The sequence below is a fragment of the Somniosus microcephalus genome, chromosome 20, assembly GCF_052327205.1.
Source record: "Somniosus microcephalus isolate GS21.2 chromosome 20, FLI_Smic_1.0, whole genome shotgun sequence".
Lineage (NCBI taxonomy): Eukaryota > Metazoa > Chordata > Chondrichthyes > Squaliformes > Somniosidae > Somniosus > Somniosus microcephalus.
In genome coordinates, this window is record NC_141006.1 from 40,667,882 (window position 1) to 40,694,802 (window position 26,921).

At 44.8% G+C, this 26,921-nt stretch overlaps 1 long non-coding RNA gene across 1 annotated transcript; it reads left to right on the forward strand.

Moving 5' to 3' along the window:
• Positions 1–691: 691 nt before the first annotated feature.
• Positions 692–26,481, forward strand: LOC147103145 (uncharacterized). The gene is made up of 3 exons (XR_015072904.1): positions 692–1,018; positions 22,054–22,640; positions 25,725–26,481. It is a non-coding gene; the product is annotated as an uncharacterized LOC147103145 (long non-coding RNA).
• Positions 26,482–26,921: the final 440 nt, after the last annotated feature.

Genomic DNA, 26,921 nt, shown 5'->3' on the forward strand with positions numbered 1-26,921 from the left:
GCTTTCACTTTAATTTAATGATTTCTTCTTCAATAATGGCTTCCATTACAGTAGAATCCATTAGACAAGTTGCCTTGCTGCTAAAGTTTACGACCATCCTTAATCCTTTCAGTGTAAGTGATGGATATATTTGCCAAATATTTTAACAAAATCAACTTCTGGTGGTTTTAAAAGTACAGTGCAATTCTGTTACATGCAATATGTCAAGAAGGACAGAAAGGGCTGCTTATAATAACTAGAATTGCATCTAATATAGATGGCTATAAATGTTTGGCTGCAAAACAGGAGGCTCAAACCTGTAAAATGGTTGAAGGAACAGGGTTTGAAGGTGTTTATGGAAAAACTTAGGAGGACAAAAATATTCCTTCGGATGGTAGAAGTGGGATGAGGTAAGGACATTCTGGAGTGATCGCAAGCAGAAGTTGCCTCAAATAGAAAGTTGGCTTTACACACTGGTGAGGCAGGGGATAGATGCCCCCATTTAGCTTATGTCTGAGGAGACATGGCTGAGTGCATGGGGACTCGTACCTCAGTGCGCTCAGGACCAATAGGACTTTCATTCCTACTTCACCCCTTGCTTCAGAAACTTGACTTATGGGGGAGCTTGAAAAGGCAACCAGCAGCTTCAGAACAACAGCTGCCTGACACCAGCAGTAGGACCTACATCTAAATGAAGGATGTGAAACCACAATTGAAGCATTAGCAGCATTAAAGTTCCATACAGCTGAATGTTTATACTGTCCCACTCAGCTGAAGCCCCTTTTACTTTATTATTATAGAACATAGGGAGAAGTTGTTCCTGGCTCTCTGGAATATTACACCACCCATCCCTCACCCCCCTCGCCAGTCCATTCTTTCGATGAGGAATTCACCATCCCATCCAGAAGAAGATGCCTGATTTTGTTCTGTGAGCTCAAGAGCAGGAGTCCAGACCTGCAGTAAAAGAAGAAAAGGGGCGAGGCAACGGTTCACCTATCGGAAGTGTGGGAAACTCTTACGCAGGTTATTAATAGACCATGTAAGTAAAAGGTACAACTCCATCAATACGTAAACTGAGTGGCAGGCAGTGACTAGTGGGGTACCGCAGGGATCGGTTCTTGGACCCCAGCTATTCACAATATATAGACAAGGGAACTAGATGTAATATCTCCAAATTTGCAGATGACACAAAGCTGGGTGGGCGTGTGTGCTGTGAAGAGGATGCCGAGAAACTACAGGATGATTTGGACAGGTTGGGTGATTGGGCAAAAGCATGGCAGATGCAGTATAACGTAGATAAATGTGAGGTTATCCACTTTGGTGGCTAAAACAGGAAGGCAGATTATTATCTGAATGGCAATAGATTGGGAGAAGGAGAAGTGCAATGAGACCTGGGTGTCCTTGTGCACCAGTCGCTGAAGGTAAGCAGGCAGGTGCAGCAGGCGGTTAAGAAGGCAAATGGTATGTTGGCCTTCGGAGCGAGAGGGTTTGAGTACAGGAGCAAGGATGTCTTGTTGCACTTGTACAGGGCCTTGGTGAGACCACATCTTGAGTATTGTATGCAGTTTTGGTCGCCTTATCTGAGGAAGGATGTTCTTGCCATGGAAGGAGTTCAGCGAAGATTCACCAGGCTGATACCTGGGATGGCAGGAATGACGTGTGAGGAGAGATTGGGACGATTGGGCTTGTACTCACTGGAGTTTAGAAGAATGAGAGGGGATCTCATTGAAACTTATAAAATTCTGACAGGACTGGACAGACTATATGCAGGAAGGATGTTCCCGATGGTCGGGGAGTCCAGAACCAGGGGTCACAGTCTAAGGATAAGGGGTAGGCCATTTAGGACAGAAATGAGGAGGAATTTCTTTACCCAGAGAGTGGTGAACCTGTGGCATTCTCTACCACAGAAGGCAGTAGAAGCCAATTCATTAAATATATTCAAGAAGGAGTTGGATATATTTCTTAAGGCTAAAGGGATCCAGGGGTATGGGGAGAAAGCAGGGACCGGGTACTGAAATTGGATGATCAGCTATGATCGCATTGAATGGCGGAGCAGGCTCGAGGGGCCGAATGGCCTACTCCTGCTCCTATCTTCTATGTTTCTATATTTCTATGTAAACCAAAACGAAAGCAGGGACTTTGTCTCATAGTTATAAGTTGAAAGTAAAGGTGCAACCTTACAGAGAGCAGCTAGAACTTTGAAACACTTTATTAATTTGTAATTGAGGCTTGAGTTCAGTAAGGTTCTATATTCTAGTGAAATGTGTTGTGCTTAATTTTACCCCTTAGTAAATTTGATTCAAAGAGCTGGATTCACCTCTTTCCCACATTACAACAGTGACTACACTCCAAGTACTTAATTGGCTGTAAAGCACTTTGAGAGGTCCGGTGGTCATGAAAGGCGCTATATAAATGCACGTTGTTGTGGAGTATTTTAAACCAACACTCAACACAAGGTTTTAGATCGATAGTCAAGTTGTCTTTATTGCACCGGTGGGGAAACAGTCCGCTCTGTCTTAGCCAGACTTTTCCAAATTGTTACAGCAAACACTATGGCCTAGAAATTCAGTGGGCTGCGCCACCCATTAGCACCTTACGAGGGCGCTAAGTGGGTCAGAAGCCACTGGCCACGCCTCCCGCTACATTCAGCGGGATGCTAATGGCGACGCTAGCCATTAGCTCTGCGCCGCTACCGATGACGTCATCGGTGTGCGCAGCGCCCCGCTAATGCCCCAATCACGATATTTAGATGCGCCCCCTGCTTTAACGCCGGACGCTATGTGCGACCGGTTCAGGGGGGCCTACCTGCGGCGGTAGAGGCGCTAATTAAAGGAGAGGTGCGGGGCGGCCATTTTTGTTGCTGGCTGCCTGCCAGCACCTCTCCACGCTACTGTCCCCGGCCTCCTGAGCTTCCCCCCCCCCCCCGCGCGGATTGCCGACTGCGTTCCAAGAGCCCAGCACTTCTCCTCGGTGCCGGGCTCTTTTGCCGGCACTCGCGATCCTCGATTGCGCTGCACAAGGCCCCTCCCCTTTAAGAAGGGGAGGAAGGCCTGCAGTACCGCAGCGCGCCATGCTGCAGCGTGTGGCGCTGCGGCACGTTGCGCAGCGATATTCAGTTGCAGCGCCCCAAGAGGGATGCGGGGTGCCTCCAGTAGCGCTGCGCTTCCCTCTGGGGCGCGCCAACTGAATTTCCGGCAGGTGGTCGTGACTGCTTCCGGGGCGCTACTTTTAGCGCCCTGGCAAGGCTGGCGCCCCAAACAGGGCTATAGTGAATTTCTAGGCCTACATTTTTATACATTACAATACATATGTCCAGCTCATTCAAAATTCATTCCTGCCACCTGATTGGACCTCGGCCCACATGCATCTTCACTGATTGGTTGCCTATGCCGCGTTACATTAAAGTACCGCCTTTATTATCGGAAAAGTATATGTCTGTTATCACACAAGCTGCTGTTGCACCTATGACCTTTGTTTATGCCAGATGGGGTCTCATCAACATTGTACTTCTGACTCATTGTCCTCCTTTCCTGCCTCTCTAGGCCTTGTGGTAGAAACATGATGGTACATGTCACTGTCTGATTTTACTACCTTTCTTGCCACTATCCTACCCAATTTCACATGGGACAGGAGAGGAATATCCAGCCAATAGTTTCTAGCCTGCTGGTCCATCATGGACGGAGAGGAGTCCACTCTGTCCCTCCTTCCAACTTTGTGTCTGTCAGTGTTATTTGTCCATCAGTTAGAGAGATCAGGAGCTTGCAATGTTAATCTGTATTATTTCCAGTGCATACCTCATCGATAGAAGGGTGCATTGTTCATCCCATGACCTGTTATCCTAGATTACTTCATGCATAAGGTCATACTTTAGTTTATAGGGAGTCTGGCCTTGTCTGTTGAAGCATATCTTTGTGTTGGGTAAGAGGACAATTATGTGGAGTGCACCAGATTCATAACATGCTTCATTTATTTGGATGTTGTTGACTGGTCAAAATTCATGAGGGTGGATTTTCCAATAGGAGTGCAGTATATTCTCAAACAGTTTGAAGTGGGTGTTACACAATGCTGACCAAAGTGCTGTGTTCATTGACCTAATTATTCGTGGTCAGCTCATTATCATAATTATGCAGATTCAGGTGCAGATTCGGACGTGTCCTGGGAACACACTAGTGATGGAAATGGCAAATTATGCACAGATTTGATTTAAACGGATGCGGACAATTTAAAGGGAAGAGTCAGAATAAGGAGTCAAAATTCTTTACGACCTGAGCAAAGACAGCATTTCGATCCATTGGCAGCCTTTGCTAAGTTTGAACGGGGCAGAGGGCGAAGAATTGACAAACAAAACTGAAGGGCAAGGACACCTAAGGTGCAGGCATGAGGCTGAAGTCAAGTGACATAGCAGCCTAGCACTTGACTCCCTGTTTGATGGCTGCTGAAGTGAAGGTGGCTGCAAGGGGGATGGATGTTCATCCCACTCCACAGCACCATCCCCGCTGGCCACAATTACAACATGCTTGGAATAAGGTGGAGGTAGTCTTGAGATTGTAGCTAACGGGTGTTGTCACTGGGTGCGTTAACCCTTGGTGGCTGTAGCTGCCTTAGCAGCAGATGGCACATCTTTGAATCTGGCTCACTTTCTTCCCTAGCCCAGAGGTACTGAGGCCTTCGTAGCACTCCAAGCAGAACAGATGACTGAGCACAGAGTAGGGATTGTTCCTGGGATCTTTTAGTCTATATGGATCAGTTTCACACTGAGCAGTATACCTACCAACTGGGGCCCAGGGGAATCAAGGTAACATATTTTTGAAGGTATTAAGGTAAAATCTCTATGGAGAGTTTTGCTGTTTGAAACCTTAATCATATTAATATCTAAAAAATGCCAATTCAAGTGGCCTTCGTAGCGAGAGGGTTCGAGTACAGGAACAAGGATGTCAATTCAAGTGGCCTTCGTAGCGAGAGGGTTCGAGTACAGGAACAAGGATGTCTTGCTGCAGTTGTACAGGGCCTTGGTGAGACCACACCTTGAGTATTGTGTGCAGTTTTGGTCGCCTTATCTGAGGAAGGATGTTCTTGCCATGGAGGGAGTGCAGTGAAGATTCACCAGACTGATACCTGGGATGGCAGGAATGACGTATGAGGAGTGATTGCGTCGATTGGGCTTATACTCGCTGGAGTTTAGAAGAATGAGAGGGGATCTCATTGAAACTTATAAAATTCTAACAGGACTAGACAGACTAGATGCGGGAAGGATGTTCCCGATGGCGGGGGTGTCCAGAACCAGGGGTCACAGTCTAAGGATAAGGGGTAGGCCATTTAGGAGAGAGATGAGGAGGAATTTCTTCACCCAGAGAATGGTGAACCTGTGGAATTATCTACCACAGAAGGCAGTTGAGGCCAATTCATTAAATATATTCAAGAAGGAGTTAGATATATTTCTTAAGGCTAAAGGGATCACGGGATATGGGGAGAAGGCAGGGACAGGGTACTGAATTTGGATGATCAGCCATGATCTCATTAAATGGTGGAGCAGGCTCGAGGGGCTGAATGGCCTACTCCTGCTCCTATCTTCTATGTTTCTAAAAATCTTTCAAAAAGTTTTCACTGCAGACTGTAGACCAGTCCTCGGGTTTGCATTGTATATATTTCACTCCAAATCAACAGTAACTTTGTGAAACCATCTGTCTTTGCTGAATCCTAATTCCATGAGGGTTGCAGTGCATTGCGTTAAAAAGAAACTACAGTGAAATGTTGAATATTATGTGAAACATAACTTTCTGCTTAGTTATGTGTTTGGATCTTATCTGTTCTTATCCTTGATGCTTTGAGATTTCTACTTTAATTCACTCTTGTGTAAGCTTTAGATCCCTAAAGTCTCAAGCTTATCTTCATTGGCTCTAGTATCTCTAAGTTTTTGGCAAGCAAGCCCAGCAAAACAAACAGGAAGCCTTTCTGTAAATTGCTCTAAGAACTAGATCTATCCTGTATCGCCACATGATCTTTCTCATGTCTTCCAAGAACAATTTAAAAAATCACAACACGAGATCTTGTTTCAGACTTTAACTGACAAGTAAATCCACTGAACAAAAGATGAAGAAGCAAATATAACATTATATTATGACACCTGTGTTATACTAACCAGTTATAGAATCTTACAGCACAGTAGCAGACTGTTCGGCCCATTGTGCCTGTGCCGGCTCTTTGAAAGAGCTATCCGATTAGCTCCACTCCCCCGCTCTTTCCCAATAGCACTGCAAATTTATCCAATCCCCTTTTGAAAGTTACTAATGGATCTGCTTCCACTATCCTTTTTAGGCAGTGCATAACAACTTGCTGTGTAAAGAAAATTCTCCTCCTCTTTTGCCAATTATCTTAAGTCCTAACTTACCGACCCTCTTGCCAGTGGAATCAGTGTCTCTTTATTTACAAAAAGAAAATACTGCAGATGCTGGAAATCTGAAATAAAAACAGAAAATGCTGGAGATACTCAGCAGGTCAGGCAGCATCTGTGAAGAGAGAAACAGAGTTAACGGCCCAGAAATTCCAGAACGGGGCTTGCAGCGCGTGCAAGCCCCGTATTTGCACTTACCCCGCGCTCGTGCCGATCAGCTTCTGGGATGCCTGAACTTGCAGAAATAGAAAGCACATTCCCGGGCAGCGTATGACGTCACACCACCCAGGAGTGCAGCCAGCGCGAAGCCAGGAGCGTGCAGTGTAAGTGAGACACGCCCCTTGAGGTCTCAGTTTCACTGGACACGCCCCCAATGTTTCTGTCAAGCTGCTAAGGATTTTTACATGCAAAGCAGCAGTTTAAATAGGTTTTTGGAAGTTTTTTGAAGATTTTGGTAACTTTTATAAACTTTTTAAAATGTTTACATTATTTTGAGTAATCTGAAGTAGTTTTAAAGAGAATTAAAGCAATTTAAAGACTTTTAAAAGCCCTAAAAGAATTTTTTAAATTCTATTTATTTATTTAGCAATGTCGTCGTCATACGTGTCTTCACACTGTTCCCTTTGGGGAACTGTATGAAGTGGTGGAAGGATTTATGGCCATGATTAACGCTCATTCCGTGACCGTAACCATCTTTGAACCAGCCATTAGGGCGGTTAGTCCTATGGCGGGAGGGTTTTACGGGCTCCCACAAGCTATACAAGGAGGGGGGGCCACCCACACCCACGGACGCAAATATCCCACTGGATGTCAACCCAGAATTTAGAGCCGGAGCTCCGACTCCACTTGCCGGGACTGTCCGGAGCGGGGTTCGAAACCCTACCCTGATCTGGCCCAGCGGCGGGGATCCTACCGCTATGACAAAGGCCCAATCCAATTAGCAACGTGAAATGGCAGCATAGGGCTCCAGTCACGGGGAGGGAAAAGGCACAGGAAACGTATGGGTGTCACCTTTTGTGCGGAGTGGGCCTTTTGCGTAGCAGTAAGCATCCCCGCCGCTGGGCCAGAAGGAGTAGGGTTTTGAACCCCACTCCAGACAGTCCCGGCAAGTGGAGTCGGAGCTCCAACTTTAAATTCTGGGTGGACATCCAGCGGGATACTTGCGTCCATGGGTGTTGGTGGCCCCCCCCTCTCAGATGGGTTGTGGGAGCCCGTAAAACCCTCCCGCCATAGGACTAACCACCCTAATGGCTGGTTCAAAGATGGTTACGGTCACGGAATGAGCGTTAATCACGGCCATAAATCCTTCCACCACTTCATACAGTTCCCCAAAGGGAACAGTGTGAGGATACGTACGATGATGACCTCTTGCGCAATGCACCTCCTTGGACCCTCAGTCGCAGATGCGAGGGGGCAAGTCGTGCAATTGTTAAATTTTTTATTTTATTGACATGTAAAATGTTGGCCCAGTAATTCCCTTCCAAATGCGCTAGTACGGTCGGGGTACTTATGCATCTGGCCGGATGAAATGCCGGTTTTCAGCATGCACAGTGCATGTGGGGAAAAACGGCATTTCCTGTCCTCTGAACGAAGGGGTTCAGAGGCAGAACACGTGCGACTGCACAGGCAGCGCGTGCGCAGTATAATTCGCCGCTTTCATTAATGCTTTCAGTGAGGTCCAGTCATTACAACTTACACATGAAAAAAGCATGGGTACAGTTGCTCCAGAGGCTGCGGAGGAAGGTATTTCTTATCGTGGAGCTTCTGAAAGTATGTATGTCTGTATATATTCCTTTGCGTGTTATGTATATATTCCTTTACTTATGTGTATGAATGTATTATTTAATTATGACTTTCAGAGAAAGTAACTTATTGGAAAATCATAATTAAAAATATACATTCATACACATTAGTAAAGGAATATAAAACATACATACATATACGTAAAGGAATATATGTGGACATACATACATAACTCATTCTCACATTCCATTCACACAGCCACAATTGCTCCTTCTACCTACCGTTCTGAAAACCCGTTTAAAAAAAAAAAAATTAAAGTTTAAAACTTACTTAAAATTTCTTAAAATAACTTCCCTCCCTTTCCCAAACCTAAATATTGCATTTCATAAGCTCCTCCATAAAATATATCTCCTTCCCCAGCCAATGAACAACTTTACACTTGCTTTTTTCACGTGTAAGTTCTAGGGACTTACCCTCACTGAATCCATCAGTGAAATCTACAAAGTTCACTGCGCAAGCGCTGCCTGTGCAGTCGCACGCGCTGTGAATAGACCTCGGGTCTGGAAATGCCGGCGTTCCCCGCATGCGCTGTTCCTGCTGAACGCCGGCATTTCCAACGGCCAGATGCGTGAGTAACCCGACCGTACTCACGCTTCTGGCCTGGAATTTCTGGCCCAACGTTTCAGAACTGACAAAAGGTCATCGACCTGAAACGTTAACTTTGTTTCTCTCTTCACAGATGCTGCCTGACCTGCTGAGTATCTCCAGCATTTTCTGTTTTTATTTCTCATTATTTACTCTATCTAAACACCTCGTAATTTTGAACAACTTGAATAAAAAACATTGGGGCATAAATGTGATAGCGCTTGATAATGGGCGCACAACAGCTGGCACGGTGGACTAGCATGCTAGAAGAGAGAGGCCTGAAGACCATCCTAAATTCATTCTCGAGTCTCATTGGAATAAATCGGGTGATCTGCAGCAGCTAACCGGGCTCCCCAACACGGCTCACCAGTCTGGTCCCTTCAAATGTCAGACAGCTCAGATGTTGAGCTGGCTCATAGGTAGGTCCGAGAGGTGGGTGAGGCAAATGGGAATGGGTTGAGTGCAGGGCAGCAATGGCCCGCAGTAGTAATGTGGAGGCAGGGGGAGCACTCCTCCTCCTCCAGGCTCCACAGTAAGATAAGTTTAAAAAAAAATAATCCGGAGCTGCCGGTCTCTTCGGTAGCCTCCAGCGGTCTATTTAAGGACCTCTGATTAGGTTTCTACAGAGCCCGAGAAACGAGTCGGAGCTTGCACAGCATAACCTCTGACTAGTTTAAATGAATTTTGCAGAAATAATGAAATGATGCCAGCGCTCATTTCAGGCAACCGCCAAATCCGCCTAAGTAAAGGCCCTGACGAATTTAGCCGTGGCCTGAATGTTCGTCCAAATTGGCCCTGGCTCTGTTAAATTCGTCATCGTTGCACCCATTTTACAGCCCCGTTCCCGTTGACATCCGGTCCAGTATGATTTTGGAGCAGGTCAGGGTACAGATGAGCAGCACTCCTGCCTGAAACAGGCTGGAGCCTACATATATATGGGACAGCGTGTTGAGTGGATAAACCAGTGGTTCATAAAAGGACCACTATAGGTCACTTCCAAAAAGGGGCAAAAGATGTTGTGCCACTAATTTATGTGGGGCCAGGAGGAGCATGAATGTTCCTGGGAATGTTTCCACCCTCTTTAAAGACCAGCTTCCAGCACGGCTCTGTAGAGGAGTTGTCAGATTTCCCACCTTTAACCAGATTATCCCAACCAGACTTTTTTTTAATTTACTTACGGGATCTGGGCGTTGCTGGCAAGGCCAGCATTTATTGCCCATCCCTAAATGCCCTCGAGAAGGTGGTGGGGAGCTGCCTTCTTGAGCCGCTGCAGTCTGTGTGGTGAAGGTACTCCCACAGTGCTGTTAGGTAGGGAGTTCCAGGATTTTGACCCAGCGGCGATGAAGGATCGGCGATATACTTCTAAGTCAGGATAGTGTGTGACTTGGAGGGGAACTTGGAGGTGGTGGTGTTCCCATGCACCTGCTGCCCTTGGCCTTCTAGGTGGAAGAGGTCGCAGGTTTGGGAGGTGCTGCCGAAGAAGCCTTGGCGAGTTGCTGCAGTGCATCTTGTAGATGGTACACACTGCAGCCACGGTACACCGGTGGTGGAGGGAGTGAATGTTTAAGGTGGTGGATGGGGTGCCAATCAAACTGGCTGCTTTGTCCTGGATGGTGTCGAGCTTCTTGAGTGTTGTTGGAGCTGCAGTCATCCAGGCAAGTGGAGAGTATTCCATCACACTCCTTACTGTCCTTAAGACATTAGTATCAATTTAAACCGAGCCTTGGATTTTAAATGCAGCTGGATTTTAAAGAAAAATAGAAAAACTTGCATCTATATAACACCTTTCACGACCTCAGGATGTACCAAAGCACTTTACAGCCAATGAAGTACTTTTTTTGAAGTGTAGTCACTGTTGTAATGTAGGAAACGTGGCAGCCAATTGCGCACAGCAAGCTCCAACAAACAGCAATGTGATAATGACCAGATAATCTGGTTTTTGTTATGTTGATTGAGGGATAGATATTGGCCAGGAAACTGGGGATAACTCCCCTGCTCTCCTTCCACCTGAGAGAGCAGACGGGGCCTCGGTTTAATGTCTCATCTGAAAGACAGCAACTCCAACAGTGCAGCACTCCCTGAGCACCACACTGGAGTGTCAGCCTAGATATTTGTGCTCAAGTCTCTGGAGTGGAATAAATTCATTCTGGATTGTGACTGAATGAAAGGATCTTCTCCGAAGCTAAAACAAGATGAAAATACTTCATGTTTGCTACAGTTTATCTGAGCTTGTCACAGAACCTGGGTGCTATTGAATAATATGTGGCATTTCAATGTTTAGCATTTGTGACATTTTGACTTAATAAGGCACTATCAAAGTATTATTTAAATCATAATTAAAGCACAGTTCTTGTAGTTTATTCCAAGAATATTATGATTCGTGGAATATATTTAAATGTCATAGATTACTTTTAAAAACCACAAAAGGAATTATTTATTTAAAGGGTTAAAGTTGGAGCAGAGCTATTTTTAAGCGCTGTCTATTTTCATGCTCACATGCAACGATATCATTTCATTAAACAATGTCACTTGTGAGCATAGATGTGCTCCTGTCCCCTCATCTGTATGTGTATTCATTTTGAAGTGACAATAAATGAATTCTGTGAGAAGGCTTTGACTATTCCAGGTACTTCCAATAGCAACATAGATATCTTCAACACAGCAAGAAGTAACATTTAATTTGCGTAATGTATAAAAAAAACATACATTTATATAGTGCCTTTCACGACCATTGGACGTCTCAAAGCACTTTACAACCAATGAAGTACTTTTGACGTGTAGTCACTGTTGTAATGTGGACAAAGCAGCAGCCAATTTGTGCACAGCAAGCTCCCGCAAACAGCAATGTGATAATGACCAGAGGATCTGTTTTTGTTATGTTGATTGGGGGATAAGTATTGACCAGGACACCAGGGCTAACTCCCCTGCTCTTTGAAATAGTGACTTGGGATGTTTTACGTCCACCTGAGAGCGCAGACGGGGCCGTGGTTTAACGTCTCATCCGAAAGACCGCACCTCTGACAGTGCAGCACTTCCTCAGCACTGCACTGGAGTGTCAGACTAGATTCATGTGCTCAAGCCCCTGGAGTGGGACTATGAACCCACAACCTTCTGACTCAGAGGCGAGTGTGCTACCCACTGAGTCACAGCTGACATTGTATAGTACTGTGGGAATTCAACATCTTGATGCTTTTGGGTTATATGTCTCAATTTCTTTGTGGGATTTGTGGCCGGTTTTTAAACCTATAAATGTGTCACCAGAATATCACATGAGAAATTGATAGTTGAGGTGAGGCTATGCAGTGCTGTCTCTACTGTAATTATTCCTACTGCTACCAAGGCTTTGCCCCGGGATATGCTCAGCATCTCCTGGCACCTATTCCAAAATAATGACAGCACAGGGCGGATATCACTGCCGTTGGCATTTCTAGTCACATCCCAGTCACAGCCACACCCACACGTTGAACATCTATGAAAATTAGGTCACAGTTGATCTGTCGCATTTCAGTTAAAGGGAAACTTCAGGCCCTAAATAACTCATATTTATCACACAGAAAGGTCCTCAGTTTAGCATTACCTTTTTAACAAGCTGCCAAAAAACCACTGGATTCAGAGTATCAAAGTTGGCCACTTATGTGCAAATCCAACATGACCTTTTAAAATAAATCTTTGGGATGGCAGAGTGACACAGTCCATCGGAGTGCTTAGCTGCTGTGCCCAATAGTAGGATTTTTGCTTCTTCCAATGATTCACCTTATGAGCTCTTTCTGAAATGTGGGGGAGATGGGTGGTTGAATCAGAAGGAAAGTCTGCTCTTTGTGGCTAAAATTTCTATGAACCCGTTAAGAAGCAGCATTCACAATAAAGTGAATTAAATTGCACATTAACAGGGGTTGCATTACTTTGCAGAAGAATCCAGGCTGTAATACTGGAACACCATGGGACCAGTAAAGAGGTATCTACCTTGGGGGACCTTCCGAGTCATTAAGGCCTAGAGATTCAGTGGGCTGCGCCACCCGTTAGCGCCTTAAGAGGGCGCTAAGTGGGTCGGAAGCCACTGGCCATGCCTCCTGCTAAATTTAGCGGAACGCTAATGGCGGTGCTAGCCGTTAGCGCTGCGCCACTACCGATGATGTCATCGGTGTGCGCAGCACCCCACTATCGCCCCGATCGCAATATTTAGTTGCGCCCCCTGCTTTAACGCCGGACGCTATTTGCGACCGGTTCAGGAGAGCCTACCTGCGGCGGTAGAGGCGCTAATTAAAGGAGAGGTGCGGGGCGGCCATGTTTTTTGCTGGCCGCCTGCCAGCACCTCTCCGCGCTGCTGTCCCCGGCCTCCTAAGCACCCCCCTGTGGAGTGTCGACTGCGTTCCAAGAGCTCGGCACTTCTCCTCGGTGCCGGGCTCTTTTGCCGGCACTCGCGATCCTCGATCACGCTGCAGAAGGCCCCTCCCCTTTAAGAAGGGGAGGAAGGCCTGCAGTACCGCAGCGCGCCGTGTCACTACCGATGTCAGGCTTACCGGTCTATAATTCCCCATTTTCTCTCTACCACCTTTTTTGAATAGTGGGGTAACATTAGCTACCCTCCAATCCATGGGAACTGTTCCAGAATCTATAGAATTTTGGAAGATGACCAGCAATACATCTATTATTTCTAGGGCCACTTCCTTAAGTACCCTAGGATATAGATTATCAGGCCCTGGGGATTTATCGGCCTTCAATCCCATCAATTTCCTTAACACCATTCCCTACAAATACTGATTTCATTCAGTTCCTCCCTTTCATTAGACCCTATGTTCCCTGACATCTCTGGGAGGTTATTTGTGTCCTCCTTTGTGAAGACAGAACCAAAGTATATATTTAATTGGTCTGCCATTTTTTTGTTCCCCATTATAAATTCCCCTGATTCTGACTGCAAGGGACCTACGCTTGATTCACCAATTTTTTTCTCTTCACATATCTATAGAAGCTTTTACAGTCAGTTTTTATGTTCCCTACAAGCTTACTCTCATACTCTATTTTCCCCCTCTTAATTAATCCATTTGTCCTCCTTTGCTGAATCCTAAACTGCTCCCAATCCTCAGGTTTGCTGCTTTTTCTGGCCAATTTATATGTCCTCTCCTTGGATCTTATGCTATCGTTAATTTCCCTTGTTAGCCACGGTTGAGTCACCTTTTTTGTTTTATTTTTATGCCAAACAGGGATGAATAAATTCTGTAGTTCATCCATGCGATCTTTAAATGTTTGCCATTGCCTATCCACCGTCAACCCTTTAAGTAACATTCCCCAATCCATCCTATCCAACTCGTGCCTCATACCATCATAGTTTCCTTTATTTAAATTCAGGATCCAAGTCTCTGAGTCAGCTACTTCACTCTCCATCTTAATGAAGAATTCGATCATATTAGGATCGCTCCGCCCCAAGTGGCCTCACACAACAAGATTGCTAATTAATCCTTTCTCATTACATAATACCCAGTCTAAGATGGCCTGATCTCTAGTTGGTTCCTCCACATATTGGTCCAGGAAACCATCCTGTATACACTCCAGGAATTCCTCCTCCACAGTATCATTACTAATTTGGTTAGCCCAATCTATATGTAGATTAAAGTCACCCATGATAACTGCAGTGCCCTTATTGCACGGGTCTCTAATTTCCCATTTAATGCCATCCCCAACCTCAGCATTACTGTTTGGGGGTCTGTATACAACTCCCACTAACGTTTTCTGCCCCTTCGTATTTCTCAGCTCTACCCATACAGATTCCACATCATCAGAGCTAATATCCTTCCTTACTATTGTGTTAATCTCCTCTTTAACCAGCAATGCTACCCTACCTCCTTTTCCTTTTTGCCTGTCTTTCCTGAATATTGAATACCCCTGGGTGTTGAGTTCCCAGCCTTGGTCACCCTGGAGCCATGTTTCCGTAATCCCAATCATATCATATCCGTTTACATCTATTTGCGCAGCTAATTCATCCACCTTATTACGAATGCTCCTCGCATTAAGACACAAAGCCTTCAGGCTTGTTTTTTCAATACTCTTAGACCTTTTAGAATTATTATTTACTGTGGCCATGTTTGACTTAAACCCTTGATTTCTCTGACTGCCACTTTTGCTTTTCTCCTCCCTGTCTTTTGCTTCTGTCCTTGCTTCCCTTTCCTGTCTCCCTGCACAGGTTCCCAACCCCCTGCCATTTTAGTTTAAACCCTCCCCAACAGCACTAGCAAACACTCCCCTTAGGACATCGGTCCCGGTCCCGCCCAGGTGCAAACCGTCCAGTTTGTACTGGTCCCACCTCCCCCAGAACCGGTTCCAATGTCCCAGGAATTTGAATCCCTCCCCCTTGCACCATTCCTCTAGCCACGTATTCATCTGAAATATCCTTCTATTTCTACTCTGACTAGCACGTGGCACTGGTAGCAAACCTGAGATTACTAACTTTTGAGGTCCTATTTTTAAATTTACCTCCTAACTCCCTATATTCAGCTTTTAGGACCTCATCCCAGTTTTTACCTATATCGTTGGTACCTATATGCACCACGACAACTGGCTGTTCACCCCCCCCCTCCAGAATGCTCTGCAGCCGCTCCGAGGCACATCCTTGACCCTTGCACCAGGGAGGCAACATACCATCCTGGAGTCTCGTTTGCAGCCGCAGAAACGCCTATCTATTCCCCTTACAATAGAATCCCCTATTACTATAGCTCTCCCACTCTTTTTCCTCCCATCCTGTGCAGCAGAACCACCCCTGGTGCCAGGAAGTTTGCTGCTGCTGCCTTCCCCTGATAAGCCATCTCCCGCAACAATATCCAAAGCGGTATATCTGTTTGAGAGGGGGGTGGCTACAGGGGACCCCTGCACTACCTGCCTGTGCCTACTACTCTGCCTGACAGTCACCCATTCCCTTCTTGCCTGTGCAGACTTTACCTGCGGTGTGACCAACTGATTAAACGTGATATCCACGGTGCCCTCAGCATCCTCCTAGGTTCTTCAGTTGCTTCATCAATTGCCTTCCCTCCATCATATGGTTAGAAGTGGGGATGTTCGCTGATGATTACACAGTGTTCAGTTCCATTCACAACACCTCAGATAATGAAGCCGTCTGTGCCAGCATACAGCAAGACCTGGACAACATTCATGCTTGGGCTGGTAAGTGGCAAGTAATATTCGCACCACACAAGTGCCAGGCAATGACCATCTCCAACAAGAGAAAGTCTAACCACCTCCCTTTGACATTCAACAGCATTACTATGGTTGAGTCCCCCACCATCAACATCCCAGGGGTCAACATTGACCAGAATCTTAACTGCACCAGCCACATAAATACTGTGGCGACAAGAGCAGGTCAGAGGCTGGGTATTCTGCGGCATGTGACTCACCACCTGACTCCCCAAAGCCTTTCCACCATCTACAAGGCACAAGTCAGGAGTGTGATGGAATACTCTCCACTTGCCTGGATGAGTGCAGCTCCAACAACACTCAAGAAGTTCAACACCATCCAGGACAAAGCAGTCCACTTGTTTGGCACCCCATCCACCACCTTAAACATTCACTCCCTCCACCACCGGTGCACCATGGCTGCAGTGTGTACTGTCTACAAGATGCACTGCAGCAACTCGCCAAGGCTTCTTCGGCAGCACCTCCCAAACCTGTGACCTCTACCACCACCTCCAAGTTCCCCTCCAAGTCATGCACCATCCTGACTTGGAAATATATCAGTGTTCCTTCATTGTTGCTGGGTTAAAATCCTGGAACTCCCTCCCTAACAGCACTATGGGAGTACCTTCACCACACAGACTGCAGCGGTTCAAGAAAGCGGCTCACCACCACCTTCTCAAGGGCAATTAGGAATGGATAATAAATGCTGGCCTTGCCAGTGACGCCAACAGCCCATGAATGAATAAAAATATATTTCCCTCGCTTTATTACTGTTACAATAATATTTGCTTCAGCATCACTGTTAATGAGATCAAAACTTACTAAACCAGATACAGTGAGGGGATGGTTAAAAGTACAGCAGCTCTTGCAAACTACAAATACTTCAGTTTTAAAGAAAATATTGGACAGATCGAGTGCAGAAACAACGTAGTCCTTCATTTTCTGCAGGTACTTCTATTGGGTTAATCAGAAAGAACAACCAGCAGGTGGTAAAACCTAACTGTATCTACAAGCCAAACACATATTTTAAGCAACACAGCACACCTTTCTTATTTGCCAGAAGGTTTAATTATGATGGATTCAAAGACTGCCATTTGGTTGGATACCCCCAATTTACCTCAATAGACCTTTGACCTGCAGGACAATACTGACCGTCTATTTTGAACTTTTCACAGAAAGAACTCTTGTTGTAATTAAAATATGTAAAGTAAAACTTACTACTTGCAAAGTATTTTGCGAAATCCATCACAGTGATGCATACCAAGTATTGGGATTAATGATGTGAATAAGCAAAGTAAAACTGGTTAATCATGATTTATATTATATTGCCTGGATGCAAATTCATTTGCTTTTAACTGGTCCATAAATCCTACAATTAGGGTCAAATCAATTGTAGCAAATGAAAATGGAAATCTGATTTGATTGAAAATGTGCTTGTTGTATACCAAATTAGCGTATTGCTGCAACAAAGTGCCAGAAGCAGAGGGAACATTTATTACTGTTCCTTTGCTGTACTAATATTGCAATATTTGTCCACAAACCCATACACAATTGTATCTGAGAATCAGAGCTGGTGGGTGGTGAGATGCCAGAACACATTGGGAAATCCAATACATGGTACCAGAGCAATAGGGTGAAAGCACGTTTGATTCCTCCATGCGCTGATTCGTGATCTCAGTCAGATTGCTGTTGGGCGGACAGGTGGACACTGAGTCATGAACTGCCTTTGGGTGTGTGAGAATGGATGGATTATCCTCAGTTTAGTCAATTTAATCAGCATATATTTGGTATGCAGCCAACGTACACTTTCTTTTCCCAATAGTGAAGGATATGCCTTTTAACATTAATTAAATTAATTTACCAAATAAATATCCTGTTTAATTTTGAAGGTTTTTCTTTAGTTCAGTTAAATTATTTTTGCAGGGTTTGTACACACAAAGAACTTGCCTGCTGAACATCGAAACGCATCATTCAGAGCATGCAGAAACCTGATTTAGCACGAGGCCTTATCTGCAATCTGGCCCTGTGCCAGTGTAAATAAAATGATTTTTAATATTCTTGATTGTAGAAAATGCAAATATTTAAAGGTGCTGGAATGAGAGCTATCCAGTGTCATATTGTTTGGGATACTGAGTATACACTGAGAAGGGAAGAGAAGAAAGGGGAAGATTTCCTTTATTCACGATTTGTACTGAAATGTAAATCCATTTGTGATTTCTCTACAGATAGCAAACAGGAGGAATCTTCCCTCAGGTGTTGACTGCTCAGTGTATGACCAACAAGCATTTGAATTTATTTCTTGAGAATGTTATGCTCGTCAAGGTGAAAGATTTTGGTGTTGGGGAAAGGAACACTTTCCATTTCAAGAACTCAGTTTCAGCTTCAAGGATTCTGAAGAGTATGGCACGGAGTGACGTTCCCTCTAGTCTGCCCCAATGTGAAACAGCCCTAACTGCAGAAGAGCACCCGCTCGTGTACCAGTGTGATATTTGTCTCACACCAGCCATCCTGTGGTCTCTCTAGGTCAGAATTTCATTTCTGGCAGCCTTCCCCCCCCCCCCCCCAGAAGTGTGATGGGACAGGACTTCTCCCTGCCTGCATGGCCTGATGCTGACCCTGGTGGATTTTCTAGAGTCAGCCCAATTAGATTAATGGAGCCAGGCTCCTGACACAACACAGACAGTAATGATGGGCCAAATGGCCTCCTTCTGTGCTGTATGTATGATTCTATGACTGGGAGCTCAACCAGTGCATGCTGCTGCAGGATTTAAGCGTAAGGCAAAAGTAGGATGCTGCACCTTCTATAAATGCACCGAAATAAGCATGCTTGATAGTTAACAATCACCATCTCCTTACTGTATTCAAGTGTTTAACATTAATGCCCATGAGGTATCACAGGACCCTTCACAGCACCCCTAGCATTCACTTGCAAGTGATCATTCACAGCCTTACAGAAATGGACTCTGCCAAAATCCTGATATAGTATCCATCTGCTTGTTTATTGTACCTGTTATCATCCCTGTTCTGGTCTGCCTCCTGACATCTGGGTTGGATTGCATTTCATGGCAATCAGAGGGCATTCACACTGACTGCATTCTTCTTAAACAAGAGGACAGCCCATAACTTAAGGGAGAGATCAGTCATGGATGGTGGACCTCTTCTTCCCACATCCTGCCTACCACTCCCTAATGAGGAGGAAACACTGAAATGCCTTGGGAGGTAGTCAATGGAAGGCTTTGCAGTCGGGGAACTGGAAGACAGGTACCAGCTGCATGTCCATCATGACATCCCACTTCTCTACCTTTTGATGCTACTGCACCACACATAACCTGCCAGCAAATAAGCTAATAAAACCCTCGTGCCAATCCTTGTGCTGAAAGTCACATGTGAATTCTGCTCCATTGCAATCCATTTTTTAAAATCTCTTTTTCTTGTCCCCTTCTAGATGTGCAACACCAAGAAGAAACAGAGGAGAAAAAAAATCTGGCTGACCCATCTGATTCAGGCCCTGCCAACAATTTATCACAAGTGTTGTCAATCACCCTTTTATGCACCTGCCCAAAGGCAGCATTAAAAGAGTGAATCCGATGGGAGTGCACAGAATGACTGGGTCTGGGGAACTGAGGGTAGAAGATAAGGACCATGAAACCATAGAGGTTTACAGCACAGAAGGAGGCCATTCGGCCCATTGTGTAAGCGTTGGTTCTTTGCTGGAGCAATCCAAAATCAAGCACACTGCTTTGCTCACTTCCCTAAGCACTGTATCCTCCTCTGCTTGAAATATTAATCAGTTTTTCCTTTAAAGATGTGTCTGCCTCAACCATCCCCAATAGCAAAGCATTTCACGCTTCAAGAACCCTCTGTGTAAAGAAATATCTCTGAACCTCTCTCCTTACTTTTAGTAACAATTTTAAATTGATGGCCCCTCATCATTTGCTTCCCCAATCAGAGAAAAAAGTGATTCCCTATTCACCTGATCAAAACCCTTCATAATTTTAAAATCCTAATTTAATCTCCTCTTACTGCCTCAGTGGAAACAGTCTCAGTATCTCCAGTTTCTCTTCATAACGATAGTTTCCCTGGTAAACCTATGCTGTATGTTCTCTATGGTTTTAATGTCCCCACTAAAATGGGCATCCAAAACCACGCACAGTAACTATGACCTAACCATTGCTTTGTACAAATGTATCATTACCTCTTTACTCTAGGCCCCTATTTATGGAACAAGTAATGCTACAGGCTTTTTATTAATGACTTTATCTACCTGCACTCATGCATTCAGGGATTTATGTATTGGAATCCTTCGGTCTCTCTGTTCATCTTTCCGTTAAAGGTATACTCCCATTCCTTGTTTTTCCTCCCAAAATGTATTACCTCACCCTTATCCACACTAAATTGCATCAATTGATCTTAACTAGCAACCATACACATCCTCGTCCTAGTCACTAAAGAGCAATTCGAAGCAGGAATGCTGGCTGATTTCCCCCCCCCCCTCTGTAACACAGGAATACTATGGCCAACTGTGGCACACCTAATGCCACCCCAGTCAAGATCAACTAACCCAACTGGAAATCGAACCACCTCAATCATTTTGGTTGGGGATGTACTGTACTTTAAACATTTTTGATTGTTTGTTAAGGACAGGATCGGGGTTAATTTAGACGCCGCTACAGTCAAATAGCCTGCCAACACTCAGCACCAAGGTATTGGCTTGACCCGTGAATGGAAGGATATTCTGTGCATTTTTAATTATTTGATAATACTAGCAACAAGTATTACATTTACGTAGCACCTCTCACATCAAAACTTATCAAAGCACTTTGCACAATCGACTCATTTTTGAACTGACTGTTGTTACGTTAAATCCCTCCCCCCCCCCTCTCCCACTAAAAGTTTATACTTACAAATTATTTGTGGTAAACCTGCTAACAGTTATGTCTTGACAGGGGAGAGCCAGGTGTTGTGGGAAGAAGAGCTCACTTCAAATGGTATCGCAATTAATTTAATTTCAGTTACAAATAGGCCACTCTTACTTAAATTCAACCACACAAAGACCACATATTAAAACACATTAACCTTATTAATAATTAAAAAGAATGTCTAATGAAATGTCACATGAAAACAGAACACTCAATTAATTAGAACTCTTGTGATCATCCTATAGTACAGTATAAAGGATTTCATTATATAGATGCACTATTAACATTTTATATCCCACAAATAAAACAGTATATGAATTAAAATTAATAATTAAAAAGAATACAAATGTAACCTTTGTTTAATCTGTTCCTTTCAGCCCTATAAATCTGGCGATCTCCAGCTAATTCTGTCTATTCACGCACCCACTCTGCACCAGTGCCTTGGTTCAAAGGAACGTTTCTCAGTCAGTCTCTTGATTTTCATGCAGCTTTCTCTCTGATTTCAACACCTCTGTTTCTTCTAATCATCTACTTTAAAGGAAATGTGTCAGCTTGGCCACCGATTGTACACGTGCTTCTCAGTTAGAAGGTCATAGGTTCAAGCCCCACTCAAGAGTCTTGAGCACATATGCTGGGCTGACACTTCAGTACAGCACTGAGGGAGTGTTGCACTGTTGAATGTGCAGTCTTTGGATAAGACGTTAAACCAAGGCCTCATCTGCCTGTTTCGGTGGAGTTAAAAGATACCATGGCACTATTCAAAGAAGAGTAGGGGAGGTCTCCCAATGTCCTGGCCAACATTTATCCCTCAACCAACACCACTGAAAAGCAGATTAACTGTTTATTATCTTTTTGCTGTTTGTGGGGCCTTGCTGTGCACAAATTGGCTGATAAAACAACAGTGATCTCAAGAGTAATTCACTGGCTGTGATATATTTTGAGACATGCTGAGGATGTGACAGGCTCAATATAAAAGCAAATCATTTCTCTTTCTATTGTATCTCCTGACCAAAAAAAAACATGCACAACAGGAACAGTTGAAAGATGTGGTAATGGCATTTAAATCCACATTAATGTTCCAAAAAGTTTCAGAAATAATGTGTGGATAGCATGACACTTGAGCATTGGTCTTTATACTCTTGACGATAAATGTCTGGATGTGGGAGCAGATTGGAGAAAGAGGAATAATCTGATTGTTTGTGTTTTCTTCTGCAGGCTCCCAACTTGTCAGCAAGTTAAGTTCCTGAAGCTGAAGACCACAATATGGGAGAGATAAGGCACACAGCATGAAGTAGCATCTGCTATTAGGTTTGACTTGACAGGAGCAAACTATGCCCTTAATGAATCAATCTGAAAATTCATTCAAAGTTGTGCCCTGGACTGGTAGAACATGGGGTCGTACCGAGGATCCCCCTCAATCAAGGACAATTGCTTCCTCTGGGGAAATCAGAGGCAGTGCATTCTGGGCTACTCATACATCTGGTACTGGCCAATGACATTGCTGCACTGGAACTTCCATGACACGACATCAGCTCCTCATACCCAAAAATTTCTGGCCTAGAAATTCAATGATGCTGCGCCTGCTAAGACGGGCGCCAAATTGTCCATGGTGGTGGGGGGTGCGCGTGCGCACATTCCGCCTATATTGGTATAAGCATCAAAATATGCATGCAAGGGGCCTATGACCTGTTTGAAGCCCCCCTGTAAAATTGGGCGGCTGTGAAAGTAGCCGGTGCCAGGCCAGCTGCGTTCCGGAAATCTAGGTCTACATGCGGCCTAACCAGCAGGCCACCACCAGAAAGGTAGGTTCAGAATAAAATACATACCTGAATGTTGAGCCGAGAAGTGCAGGAGTGCTCCTCCCAGATCCACATTAAAACCACCGACCTCTGCAGGCCACTGCTCACCTGCCCTCCCGATCGCTGCCTCTCTCCCTCTCAACAACAACAACTTGCATTTATGTAGCGCCTTTGACATAGTAAAACCATCCCAAAGTGCATCACAGGAGCATTACCAAACAAAATTTGACACCGAGCCACATAAGGAGATATTAGGACAGGGGACCAAAAGCTTGGTCAAAGACAAAGGAGTGTCTTAAAGGAGGAGAAAGAGGTAGACAGGTGGTGAGGTTTAGGGAGGGAGGTCTAGAGCTTATGGCCTAGGCAGCTGGAATATTGGAGGAAAAAGACATGTTTAAATGGCACTGATTGTGTTTCTTCAGAAATTCCTCAAAGTTCTTCACATACAGTAACAACTTATATATTTATATAGCACCTTTAATGTAATAAAGTGTCCCAAGGCACTTCACAGGAGAGTTATCAAAAAAAAGAAAATTTGACACCAAGCCATATAAGATGTTAGGACAGATGACTTAAAGCTTGGTCGAAGAGGTAGGTTTTAAGGAGCGTCTTAAAGGAGGAAGGACAAGTGGAAAGGCAGAGAGGTTTAGGTAGGAAATTCCAAAGCATAAGGCCTAGGCAGCTGAATGCACAGCTGCCAATGGTGGAGCGAAGAGGCCAGAACTAGAGGAGCGCAGAGATCTTGGAGGGTTGTGAGGCTGAAGAAGGTTATAGAGCTAGGGAGGGACGAGGCCATGGAGGGATTTGAAAACAACAAGGACGAGAATTTTAAAATTGAGGCATTGCCAGGTCGGGAGCCAATGCAGGTCAGTGAGAACAGGGGTGATGTGTTAGCGGGACTTGTGTGAGTTAGGACATCGCTGCAGGAGTTCCTCAGGGCAGTGTCCTAGGCCCAACCATCTTCAGCTGCTTCATCAATGACCTTCCCTCCAACATAAGGCTAGAAATGGGGATGTTTGCTGATGACTGCACAGTGTTCAGTGGCATTCACAACTCCTCAGATAATGAAGCAGTCCATGCCCGCATGCAACAAGACCTGGACGATGTTCAGGCTTGTGCTGATAAGTGGCAGGTAACATTCACGCCACAGAAGTGCCAGGCAATGACTATCTCCAACCATCTCCCCTTGACATTCAATGGCAATACCATCACCGAGTCCCCCACTATCAACATCCTGGGGGTCACCATTAACCAGAAACTTAACTGGATCAGCCACATAAATACTGTGGCAACAAGAGCAGGTCAGAGACTAGGTATTCTGCGGCGAGTGTCTCACCTCCTGACTCCCCAAAGCCTTTCCACCATTTACAAGGCACAAGTAAGGAGTGTGATGGAACACTCTCCACTTGCCTGGATGAGTGCAGCTCCAACAACACTCAAGAAGCTCGACACCATCCAGGACAAAGCAGCCTGCTTGATTGGCACCCCATCCACCGCCTTATAATTCACTCCCTCCATCACCAGCGCACTGTGGCTGCAGTGTGTACCATCTACAAGATGCACTGCAGCAACGCACCAAGGCTTCTTCGGCAGCACCTCCCAAACCCACAACCTCTTCCACCTAGAAAAACAAGGGCAGCAGGTGCATGGGAACACCACCACCTCCAAGTTCCCCTCCAAGTCACACACCATCCTGACTTAGAAGTATATCGCCGATCCTTCATCGCCGCTGGGTCACACTCCCTACCTAACAGCACTATGGGAGCACTTTCACCACACGGACTGTAGCTGTTCAAGAAGGCGGCTCACCACCACCTTCTCAAGGGGAATTAGGGATGGGCAATAAATGCTGGCCTTGCCAGTGACGCCCACATCCCATAAAATGATTAAAAGAAAAATCCAGGCTACAGAGTTTTGGATGAGCTCAAGTATATGCAGGGTGGAAGATGGGAGGCCGTCCAGGAGAGCAATAGAATAGTCAAATCTAGTCCAGTCGCTGCCTCCCTGATGCAGCGACTCGAAATTCAAGTAGCCTTCACCGGCTAGCTGCCTGGGGAGGCCCTGCGATCTTTCTTCCTCCCCAGCCTCCAATCTCCCTTCCTTATACTATGCTAACAATGGTATCAATAATTAACAAACATTTGTAAAGGCTGCACTGTGCCGCAGGAATTAATAATATATATTGGCCATTGAATTATTGGTAATCAACTGTAAATTATTGCTTAATAAACCTGCAGTATTAACATTGCAATTCCTGATCCTGGAGTATGAACCAAATCAGGCATCAGTGACATGGAGCCACTGGCTCTCCCACTCTGTACCAACAGCCACTGCCAGCACAAGGACCCAAAGAAGAAATTCCAAACTAGACATGCTATAAAAAACCTGAAACGGTAACGTGGTTTCGAGGTGACAATCTCGTCCTGCAGCTGACAATTTCGTCGATAATTTCACTGATAAAGGCTGTGCACACACAACATGATATCACATGCACTACATTTTTTACAAAAGTGATCAACGAACGGAATTCCATTCCCTAGGGGTTTAGGTGCTAATTACAATCCATCAGGTTTACTGCCAGTCAACCACTGGAAAATGACTTCACTCTATTTTTAAAGGGGACATTCCACGATCCCATGCTGAGCTGGTGCTTGAAGGGTGCGCAGGTGAAAGATGGGGGGGGTGGGTAACAACACAGGGGATCGTTGGTTAGGCCGCTGAAAAAACAGGGAGGGTGTACCTCATAATTATGTCATAGGACCCCAATTTGAATATTACAAGTAGCCTCCCGCCTGAAACAGGGGGCCACTCCAGCAGCCCATCTCAGGACCCTACCCAAGATGGCGGCAGCCTAAATGGAGCAGTGAGTGAGACACCATTTTCAGCCCATTACGGCCCCATTTACACCAGCCTGCGGCCCTTAAAACTGCCTCCCCCACAAGTCCTTTATTGCGCAGAAGCACAAAAGCAACAGCACAAGTTGAGAACACCTTGTCCTAACTCTCTCTCTTTTTTGAATTGAGCTCAAGGATCTGCTGTATATCAGTCCTAACGAAAAATGTTAATGAATCTTTCTTCCTGTTTCAGACACGGATCGATCCACTGTGCCTCTCCGGTATTTCCTTGTCGCACCGCTATCCTGCGCATTACTTTTAAGGTCGTGTGGCTCTGCAGCAGCTTGATTTCCAAGGCTCCCGTATCACAATGACACAAGGTTCAAGTGACTGGCATCTTTAATGGGAAACGGCAGTTCAGGCAGCACATGGCAGTCAAATGTAAATTGCAAATGGGCCAAGCAGTATGTGGGGTTTATTCAGGACTCTGCAGCTGCCCATTAACAGCCGTGAAGAACAGACTGCTGAAAACAGATCTGCTCTTCATGGGCATTTCGAAAAAAGACCAAGGACCAAAGAAAGAGAGAAATACTTTACCAGGTTACACATATTGCAAATGATCAGCTTGATTATAATATATTGGATGCTTAAAAGGAAAACACTGTCATTTTCCAATGATATAACAACATGGATAATACATCTATAATGCATCTACATGTTACTTAATGATTCCCTCCTTTTAGAATTACAAGCTAAATGGGAATTATACATGGTTCTGGTTGAAGAGATAAATTGTAGATTGCAGAACTGAATGTAATGACAATACAGTTTTAATATTTCATAACAAATGTTTATTACAAATTAATAACAGATGTTACATGAGGTTATCAAATATTTATAACACGGTTACAGTTCTGTATTTATAGGTTTACTGAAAGATTACTATATTAACAGTAATAATTATACTGGTCTGTCCATTTTATTAAACGTGCATTAATTATTAAAAGCAATGTTATTAGATGACAATTTAGTTTCATAGTTAGAGTATTGAGGCTTTGTAAAGCATTCAGTGTTCGGGCTGCAGTGAGTGAGCCAATGGGTTTTATGCAGGAACAAGGGGCAAAGAGCAAATCAAAGCAGAAAGTGGAAGCCAAGTGTTCTAATTAGCCTAAGGCCCCATTTCAATGTACAACCTGTTAGATCGTTCCCTATACTCACTAATAAATAGTTCAGAATCGGGCTTTTCTTTTACATTTTTATTTTAATTAAGCATGTACGCATTTCATTCTGCTATTTTCTACTAATGGTTAAGAACTTTGGCCTAGAAATTCAGTTGGGCGCGCCAGCCGTTAGTGCCTTAGGAGGAGTAGATCTCGAGCGCTAGGCGCTTATCGCCCGGGCACAGCGCGATCTGCGCCTCTCCCCAACTTCAGGACACATTTAGCGCCGG